We start from the raw sequence: 11,281 nt of genomic DNA, 5'->3' as shown, positions 1-11,281 counted from the left end.
CAAGTAACACATTGAATTAATGTTGTACTGTATATGAGTTATGTGACTTAATCCAGTCTGGTTCATATAACATGGCTAAGAAATGATGATGAAAGATTTCTATAATAATAGTGCTTTAAAATATTACAAAAAAGCAGTATAGTTTTTGTTTAGTACATTTATTAAGTATATAATGAAGCACAATTATTCTTAAAGTAATGCCTAATGAAAGGATTGTTAATGGAATCATTAAGGACGTGCAGCAGTGAGATTAATTGTAAAAGGAATTGATACTAAATCTCTTCCTGTTAGATTTTCTTCTAAGAAACAGACCCTTGTAATGTTGTGTCTCCTAGAGTTTCAGAGGAGATCTCAAGGATGTCTCAAATGTCCTAGTGATGTTCAGTCTTTCATAAAGCCCAGCTTTAGTCTCATCAGACCATCAAACTTTTCTTTAAAGTTGTGGCTGCTCTCTTGGGGGCCTCTCTCTTTTCTCTCCTTGTTTTTTAGGACGGACTGTTCTAGATAGATTTATAGCTGTGCCATACTTAATTATTGATTTAACTGTCCTCCATGGGATATTCAATGACTTGGATTTCTTCCTGTTACCATCATCATCCCCCGTCTTGTGCTTTTCAATTACTTTTGATGTGCCAGGAGTTTTCTTTTTCCTTCACAATGCAAGATGTGCTACAATACTGATTCAGCAAAAGTTAGACCTGCAGACAGCGCAGTATTTATTCTACAAACGACTGAAACCATGTAAATACAGTTTAACAATTTATTGTTATCAGTTTATATAATTTATATTTATATTAGTATTGTTTAATGATTAATCACATCCAAAATGAAAGGTTTTGTTTATTCTATATATATATATATATATATATATATGTGTGTATAGGTGTATATATGTGTGTGTGTGTGTGTGTGTGTGTGTGTGGGTACAGTGTATATTTATTATGTATATGTTAAATACATATGCATATATAATGCTAAATATAACAACAGTAATAATATAGAATATAAAACTAAAACAATGTAATACTATAAACTGCATATTTTAACATTTTATTACACTTTACAATGATATAATAAAGTGGGGAATATATATATATATATATATATATTGTCACGGGAGGAGCACAAGACAGACACAGTGGGCGTGGCGTCAGGCCTCGGAGAGGCTTTTATTAACAGAAATCATAAAACAAAGGGAATAAAAGTGGCCAAAAGGGGGAAAGTGTCCAAAATAACAGGGAATCTGGTGTCCTCGTCGTGCTGCGGGATTTGTGTAGGTCGGGCAGTGTTCATCAAGGAAGGGTCCAGGCAAGGGGCGGAGTCCGGCGGCCGCACGCGCTCCCCTCCTTGGTCCGGGGCGCGAGGGGCGGCGGCTTCTCCTAGCGGCCGCGTCTCTCTCGTTGGCCGCGGCGCTGGTAGGGGATGCACGGCCCGGCATCCTGGCCCGTCGGCCGTGTATACGGGTGCGGTTCCCATCCGGATCGCGGGTCCGGCAGCTCACGTCTTGGTGGCGCGGGAGTCCCTCAACGCACCCTTCCTGGACCCACGAGGACACCAGTGTGCATGCACGGGGAAGAGACCGGTCTCCTGAGGAGAGGCGCGTTGGGCTTTTAAACAGCGGCGGTAATGAGGCTCCACTTCCTTCAGGTGTGCCCCATCACACGCCGCCAGCCCTGACTCGTCCAGCGCCCCTCCTCTCACACACCCACTCCAGTCGGGAGCCTGGTGAAGGGCGGCGATTTAGGACGGGGTGCCGGTGACAATCAGGGAGGAGGCAGCTGACTCGTCACAATATATATATATATATATATATATGAATGAATGAGTGATGCATTTATATAGCACTTTATTGTGTATTGTTGTACACCCAAAGTGCTTTGCAATAATTTGGATATATATATATATATCCGAAGATTGCAACAGAATTAGAAACAAATACTATTTAAAGAAATGGTATTTATTTATTTTTTATCCTTAGTCTTACATAACCTTTTGACAAGATTTTATCACAGAGAACTAGAACAACCTAATTAGCCTTTTAAGGGTGTCATGTTAGATTGTGTAAATTAAGTGCTAAGTAAGTCTTGAGCTACAGAGGCTTGACCACTGACCTCTCCGTTTAATCTGGTGCTGCATGTACGTCACATGAGTGAAGAAATACGATTGGACATGTTGAAGCAGGTTTCACATCTTAAGTTGATTCAGCACCATGGACAGCAACGCAGCAGAGCCTGACCACAGCACACAATGAGCCTGAGCTTAATATTCACCCATCACTCCAGATTTGAGATGATGAATCCTTGTTCTATTGTTCTTTCTTGCTATTAGGAGTAAATATGCTCTTAATTTATCAAAGTAATTTTTAAATTGATTAATGAATCTGAATTTAAAAGCATGAAATTCTTGAAAATAACAGTGTTGTCTTGACGTCATAACATTGCAGCTTTCTAATGATAAGTCACATGATATTTACGCCTCTGCTGATTGGCTTAAAAATTCTGTGGTAGATTTCACATCACATGCTTCCTTTGGAAGCCAGACACCTGCTGTTGAGATGAATGGGAATGATAACGGATGTCTCTTTCTGGGTATTATAGACTCCATGGGTGTGCCTATGTGTCAGATTATCATTTATCTTTTAACAAAGATATGAACACACTTTTGGATCCGAGGAGCCTTGTGATGAATGCAAGGATATCAATCCTTATTTAGTACACAGACAGTTAAAGCATTCTGCTGTCTGCTCTATTGCTTGATGAATGGCCTCTTTTATACGATGAGTGTCGGTGATGAAAAGACTCACAGTGAAGTTTTGCATAAGTGCTCTGTTCTGTATCAATGCTTTAGTGCATCATGTCTCGAGAGGACCGGCATCGCTCTAGTGCTCTCTCTGAAACTTAAAGCCACCCACATACAGGTAAGAGTGTGATTAATGCCCCTTTTGCATTACAGGCCCATTGAAGGACCTCCGCTCCAATAAATCAATCACCGATTCATGCCACTCTCACTCTCTGTTCTGCTGTTTAACTCTCTGATCACACAGTCGCTGGCTGAACTCTGGAAATGAGAACAGATTTACAACCCGGCACGCAGGCCACTATCGCAGAGATTATACAGAAGAGAGAGCAGGAGGGAATGAGATAGCAGGGAAGAATTGGGGTAAAGGATTCAAAAGTGGGAGAAACAGGAAGTAGAGACGCAGAGCAACAAAGTAAGAAGAACAGATGCCTGATGTGAGGAGAAACCATCTGTATTTATCTGATAAAGTGAGCTGGTCATTAACGCAAAATAAACAGGCAGGATGATCAGGATGGCCCAAATTGGTTTATCTTGCAAGAATGACAGAGGGGCAATAAGTTATCTGGGTTATTAGATAGATACTTTGACATTAAAAAATTATATAAAATATACGTTTGAGTTGAAATTATTAGTCTTTTGAGAAGTGAGAGAGCATGAAAGAAGCACCGTAAAGGAAATCATTTAATACTAGATAATGTTTGTCAAGACTAAATAATAATAATAATAAAAAAGCTTGGCCAGAGAGTTTTGAAATGGTCTTAAGCTTTAAATCAGAAGGTTTAATGGTTGAAGTAGTTATAAGTTTGAGTAGATAGTTCATTCCAACATTCATTCTATTTTTAGAAAATTAATCAATTAAAACTTAAAATCAGTTTAAACCAATCATTGGATAAAAATATCAATAAAATAAATAACGGCATCAATACAAATTACTTTTAAAATCAATTAAAACCATTATTAATCAAAAGTATAAAGATATAAGAAGTAATAACCGTATCGATACTGATTACTTTTAAAATAAGTTAAAGGGGTCATCTGGTGCCCATGTTCCACAAGTTAATATGATTCTTTAGGGTCTTAATGAAAAGTCTGGAACTTAGTTTGGTTAAAATTTCTCAATGGAAGTGTAAAAAATACATATATATTTTTTACCATCAACAACAGCTCTTTTCAGAGCAAAACGTTTTGTAGCATTTTCTTTTAAATGTTAATGAGCTCTTCCGACCACGCCCCTCTCTTCCGTGCTTCTCTCTGAGGGACTGTTTACTTTAGCAGCATTTATCGTGAAACTTGCTGATTAGCACATTATTAGCAATGGTTATTTGCAAAGATTCATTAAAAAACCTTGTACCCACTTCTTCTGTAGGTGAAGCTGGACCATGAATTATTCGCATGAACATTTAGATTAGATCATGGGTGCATTTCCTTCAAAAACAGATGAATCCATTGCGTCTTCAGCGGCTCAGATGTCAAGAGTAAATGATGACTGCTATGTTCATTTATTATATCTGACAACGAAACACCTCAATCGCTTAGGAGACATTTTTGTTTACATCTGCTCCGGCGGTGAAACAATGGTGGACTGCTGGCAGACTGTCACTGATTACTTTTAAAAACAGTTAAATGTCCAGTAAGTTAGAATAGAAACTATATAGCAATCTCATTCAGAACAGTCTGAAGGTCTGAACAAAGTTTGGTGGTTGTAGCGGTAAAGTTCTAACGGAGTTCAACACTTTTATTCCCAGAAGAAGATATTAAGTTTAAATAGATTTTTTCAGTCGATTCACAATCTTTCTCAATCTTATGAATCTGTGTGATATGATTCATAGGACAACGTATGCTTTTCAGTAAAAAAGTTTAAACCTAACCATCAGGGGGATCAGTAACCATAAGCAGGTCCTATAAAAACATACAAATGAGATTATTATATAATGTTATTGCGTTAATTTAATTTATACATTTTATTTCACCAGAATACGTGGCTACTTTCAAATGGCAGTTGATTATAGTCTAATGTTGCAGATGCAAATTCCTGTTCTAACCTGCCAAGTCAAACAAAACATAAGACATAAAGCCAGTTAAAAGGCATTACGATTAACTTGCTCTAAATTTGCAAAGACATCAACAAGTTTAGTCCAGGAGCAGTGACACTGTCAATGTTCAGACGTTGGAAATTTTTGGCTGAATGACAGATCATTTCTTTCCCAAATGCTTGTATTATTCCTCTACACCTTTGCTTTGCACCATCTCCTTTAAAATAAATTGATTCCTAGTGTTATCTAATAAACTTGTGTGTAGACGTCCGTACCTTTAGTGTGTGGGTTTGTGTGTGTGTGTGTGTGTGTACGTGTGTGTATTTGTCACACCTGCCCTCATCATATTATTCTTACTCAATAACCTTATCGCTTTAAAGAGAAACCGAGAAAAAGAGAGAGAAGATACCTGTCTTCTCTCAGCCTTTGCTTCCTGTCCTCTAGAAGCTGCTTAATTAATTATGTCCGCATTGATAATTGATGGGTGTTGAGCAACCTGTCTCTCTCACACACATGCACGTGGAATATTAAAGTGTGTCTCAAAGCAATATGTCAGGTGTGTATTATCGTAATGGTTCATTAAACGCCTTGCAGTGTTTTGACTGTTAGATTGTCAGTGCGCTCTGATTCATTTAACATCTAAACCTAATGACAGTAACACCCACAAAGACCCCACCCCGTAAATTAGAGGTAAAGAAGCGTGTGCATTTAAGTGTGCAAGACACGTATGCTATGTGCTGGGGTTTTGTTTTGCACATTGCCTAACGATAATCAAGAGTGGTACAGGTATTTATCTATTGGTAAGCCCCGCCCCACTTAGTTACCGCCCCTTTAATACAAACAAAAACACATCTTGAGAGTCAAGAAGCATTCACTGCGCGATGAAACCAATTCGATTGCCTCATAATTCAAGCAATGAAAGAAAAAATACCCATGTATGAGTTATATTTTTTTTTATAAAAACCATTTTAGACAAATTTTGTAATCATTGTGTAAAATTAGCTAACCCTAAACCACCCCCCAAACAAATTTACCACAACATCCGCCCTGATTTTTTTTTTTACAATTTGACCACTGTGCATATCGCACTAAAAGAGGTGTGGATGATGCAAAGCTTTTCCTTCTAAATACCATACATCAACTTTTAGAGAATGGAGGAACATTTGTAAATGACCATGAAATGTAAACATTTGTAAATGACCATGCATGGTGGGCAGAGGCTGCCTGGCCCAAAGCAATGTAAGCATTGGATGTGAGAGCAGCTGTCAGCTTACAGGCTTTGGATGGGAGGCACGGATGATTCCAGGAGCACCGCAACCGCTCTCTCCGCATGGGGAATGTCAACATTCTTCCTGGCAGACTCGCCATCGATGGTATTGAGGAAGGAGACAAGTGTCTTCTGGCATTAAAATGTGCCGTCCATTACTTTGTTTGCTCCTTATGCACCACTGGAAAGAAAGGCACAGGAGCAGAATACCGTTGTGAGGTATATCCTGCTTTGAAAAACCAATCATCCAGCCGAGAGGACTCGGGACTGGGCGGTCTGTTGACCTCCAGCCCAATACTAACAGCTGCCAGGGAAAGCATGGTCATCAGCTCCGGGTCCGATTTGGCGTTGGCGACAACACCCAAAGGGGTTTGGGAATCTTCATCTTCAGAGCATCCCCCGATGCTGCAATTGACATCGTGTTGGATGCCCAGACACTGAATACAATGATCGTGTCCTTCCTCAGAAGACAGATACTGACCGCAACCAAGAGGACATGGATGGAACGGCATCTTTAAAAAGACGTGAATCACAATATGTTGTCACACAATAACTCGTAGTGACCGACAGATAGGGAAAAGTTATTTTGGTGTATTTTTTCATCAGATATCACTTGGTTTCTGTTATACTGGAAAAAGTGAGACATTTTCTTTTTTTAGGTTAGTGGTTACAAACAATTTTAACTACAGCAACAAAAACATGTTGAAAGATAATCAACTAAATTTTTTTATTTAAATGTAGCTAAAATTTATTGAAACTTATCTTAAAAAAATGCATGTTTTTTTCCTTTCTTTTTTTTTCAGTGCAGTATCTGTTGATAACTGATACAGTGCTTATAAAACGCCCTTAAATTGGCATTTACTGAAGGAGTCTAGGAAAATAAGTTGTTGTTTTCTTTTTATCTTCGTAAAACGCGACAATAGCATTTCACAAACTTTCTAAAGATGAATATGACTAGATCATTTCCAAGTGCATGTATCATAACAATGCTGACAAATAATTCCATTACAAAAAGCAGTTTATCAATGAGTATACACACATAAAGCACAACAATACAGGACATGCATCATTTGATTCACTGAATCCCATTACAAGATGAACACTTAAATCATGCAGATTTCATCCAGTTGAACATGCTGTAATGAGTTATTTGATAACTATTATTGAAAAGTCATAAATAAATCATTAGCAGTCTGGTGTGAATTTCTCACACATGATCATGCTGTATATCAGTAGATGTGGTCTGTTTCATTTCAATCTGGACTGTCTTCAGTCTGGAGCAGCAGTGAGGTGGAGAATTTAGGCCCTTTGGTCTAAAAGACGCATATCAATTGCATATCACATTATTATAAAAAATTAACGTGTGTAGAAATTATTCTAAAATAATTCCTCATTTTATTCAAAATGCATCTTGTTTATAGCTTAATGGAGTTGAGTAAGTCCTTCTTATTATCCAATGTTCCTCTTCACCAAAAAAAAAAAAAAAAAAAGAAGAAACGCTGAAACCATTTCAGTATTAGTATAAATCATAACATTTAATCATTTATCTGGAACATAAAGTTTGGATCTCAAAGTACTGGTCATACAAAGGCTGATAATTGCTAGATCAAGCCCTTCTTTCTTATAATCTGATTGATTTGTTGAAACGTCATGCGAAATTTGGGAAGGTTTCCAAGATCTAAAACAGATGGGTATTGTTCAGTTAAACTAGCAGATGATTCCCTAATTTTATTTTTATTTTTATACATATAATGAGGTCTGCCTTCCATTTCATCCATTTAAAACCACTAATATGATGACATTTGACATGTTAATGATGAAACACTAATGGATATAAAATGAAGAACAGAAATGTTTCTTAATCTGCTGTTTCTGGGAGAATCATTTGTCATTTCTTATTTTGTTTCATTACTTAACATGTATCAGTTTTTAATGTTAGTTCTTAGGAGAAAAAACATAGAAAATTTTATTAAATTTCTCTGGGTTTATTTAGATTTCTTTGCTATACCCAGCAGCTCTCATATACAAAATTCACAAAGGACAATAACTGTAACTATAAAGTCTGAATAAAAATCATTCTAATTTTATGAGTTTGTTAAATTGGGTGTTATTGCAATGCTTTGAAATACAGATTATTCAGACACAGCATTCAATCATTCAATAGTTAATACTGTAGATGCCTAAATTTGCTCACAAAACAAAAATATCTATCAGGATCATACTGTTTTTTTTTAATTATTATTATTATCTAAATACTATTTATTTTCTGTTTATTTTATTATTTCAGACTTGTTTCATCGGTTTAGAAATATCTCAGTTACTGAAGAAGTCTGGGAGAGGAAATGGTGGCTTTCTTTATTTCTCTCTCTGTAAAATGTGACAATAGCATTTGACAACTTTCTCAACTTTCTAAAGATGAATATGACTAGATAATTTCCATGTGCAAGTATTATAACCATAGTGACATATTATTCCATTACAAAAAGTAGTTTATCAATAAGTAATGTGTAGACATAAAGCAGAACAACACAGATGTATCGTTTGATTAATTGAATCCCATTACAAGTTAAACACTCAAGTCATGCACATTTCATTCAGTTAATCATGCAGTAACGAGTTATTTATGAACTTTTACTGTACATTGATAAATGAATTGCTGTCATCAGCAGTCTGGTGTGAATCTCTCACACATGATCATGCATGCTGTACATCAGTAGATGTGGTCTGTCCCGTTTCAGTCCAGACTCTCTTCAGTCTGGAGCAGCAGTGAGGCATCCTGATGATTTTCTCAGCATCGTTCCTCATGAACACATACAGCATACAGTCCACAAGTGGGTTTAACAGATAAAGCATAAAAGAAAAGTCAAACAGAATAATTGGGAAATCGTTATTATTAAAAAACAGTAAAGTGCAAATTTGGAAGGGGAGAATTAGACAGGTGTAAATGATCACCACAGACAACAGAGGAGCCATAACTAACTGCTTCTTTAGAGGAGTGAGAGAGATTGAGCGAGAGAGAGACCTGCATGTGCCTACAAAACACACAATGATCACTAGATAGGGGATGAAGGGCATTATATATGGCAGTACATTTATAAAAATGCAAACTAGAAAAACAATAAAAGGTATAACCCAACCGGTCAGTGAAGTACACACAAAACATTTGACTGAGCTATGACACCTGTGCCAAATGGGATGAGCGATCAGAACGTATCTCTCTACAGCTATACATGTCATGAAATACAAACCTGTGTAACCAGCCCACATTATTATGCCAACAAAGCTAAAGCTAACATTAAGTAACAATATGCCAACAATCTGTATGAGATCTGAAATTAGTAGATTTATGAGAAAAACAAGAGGAGCGAGTTTAGATTTGATGAGAGAATAAACAGCATAAATAGCCAAGCAGATGAAGGGAATTTCAATGCTAGCAATGATTGAAGCAGGGACAGTGAGTTCACGGTGATAGTGTGTTTTGATCATGCTTTGATTGTCAGAGTCATATGGGTCAGCTGTGGTGCTGTAAAGATCGCTGTCAGATGTTGAGCTGAATGGAGATCTGGAAGTTTCCATCACTGGAAGTGCAGAACTAGTGAATAAATTTAACAGAAAGATGTGTTGCTTCTCTCTCTTGCTGTCTGGTCTTCAACGGAATAGATGCCAGATGGAGCACTCGGGACTTTTTGCCTAAAACACATCAGCTGAGTCACATTATTATCAAATCAACACGTTTAGACATTATCCTAAAATAATTCAAAATTGTATTCAAAATGCTGCTTGTTTTGTAGCTTGTGTTTGTAGCTTACTGCAGTTGAGTAAGTCCTCCTTAAGGAGGACTTATTGGGGAAGTTGTGGCCTAGTGGTTAGAGAGTTTGACTCCTAACCCTAGGGTTGTGGGTTTGAATCTTGGGCCGGCAATACCACAACTTAGGTGCCCTTGAGCAAGGCACTGAACCCCCATCTGCTCCCCGGGCGCCGCAGCATAAATGGCTGCCCACTGCTCTGGGTGTGTGTTCACAGTGTGTGTGTGTGTGTTCACTGCTCTGTGTGTGTGCACTTTGGATAGGTTAAATGCAGAGCATGAATTCTGAGTATGGGTCACCATACTTGGCTGAATGTTTTTTTAGTTTTTTTAGTTTTTTGTCTTATATGCTAGTGTTCCTCTTCATCTAAAAAACCTGAACACATTTTAGTATTTGTATAAATCATAACATTTATTATACAGAATAAAAGTTGGGATGCTGGGACATGAAGTTTGGAAACAAGTTACTAGTCATGCAAGGTTTTGTGGATGTACAGAAACACATTCCTACCTTCTGGGTCTTGTTCTTGTTAGCTGATCATTGCTGGATCAAACCCTGACTGCCCTGTAAAAATGTCACGTGATATGATGAAAAGTTTCCCACATCTGAAACAGCTGGGTGTTGTTCAGTAATACTAGCAAATTTTTTCAATTTAAAACCACCAATATGATGCCACAGGTGATATGTTTAGTAGCACAATGATGGATAGAAAGATATATCTGCTGTTTCTGAAAGAATCATTTGTGCTTCCTTTAATGCATAAAATTTTTTTTCTTTAAAAATCTATCAAGAATCATGCTATTTTGTACAATAATTAAAATTGATCGGTATGTTTAGTTCTTAATAGACAAACCATGGTAAAATGGATAACCTACATTTTCTCCGGGATTCATGCAGATTTCTATGAAGTTTAATAATAATCATTCTAATTCTAAGAGTATAATGAAATCAGGTCCTAATGCAATGCTCTGAAAGTCTGAATAGTCAGTCATGGCATTCAGTCATCAGATAGTTAGCACTGTAAATGTCTATATTTGCTCATAAAATGGACACATCTACCAGGAGCATAACAATTTTCTTCTTCACCATATTTTCAGTTCCATTAGAAAAAAATGTGTTTTTATTATTATTATTATTATTATTTTATTTGTATTTTTTTTAATCAAATGCATACAGTATATAGAATCACACATACAATATTTTGGTAGATATCCATTAAATATTACTAACTGAACACAAAAAAGGACTTTAGCTAGTACTGTCAGACCATGCAAAGTCTAATAAACCATAAACACAATCCTACCTTCACTTCTTCAGGTCCAGATAACTCTACATTGCTGCTGGCTGGAAAACTTGGTTTATAATGAAGCTGAACT

This window comes from Carassius auratus, unplaced genomic scaffold, assembly GCF_003368295.1.
Source record: "Carassius auratus strain Wakin unplaced genomic scaffold, ASM336829v1 scaf_tig00007013, whole genome shotgun sequence".
NCBI lineage: Eukaryota > Metazoa > Chordata > Actinopteri > Cypriniformes > Cyprinidae > Carassius > Carassius auratus.
Note: the sequence above shows the minus strand (reverse complement) of the source record.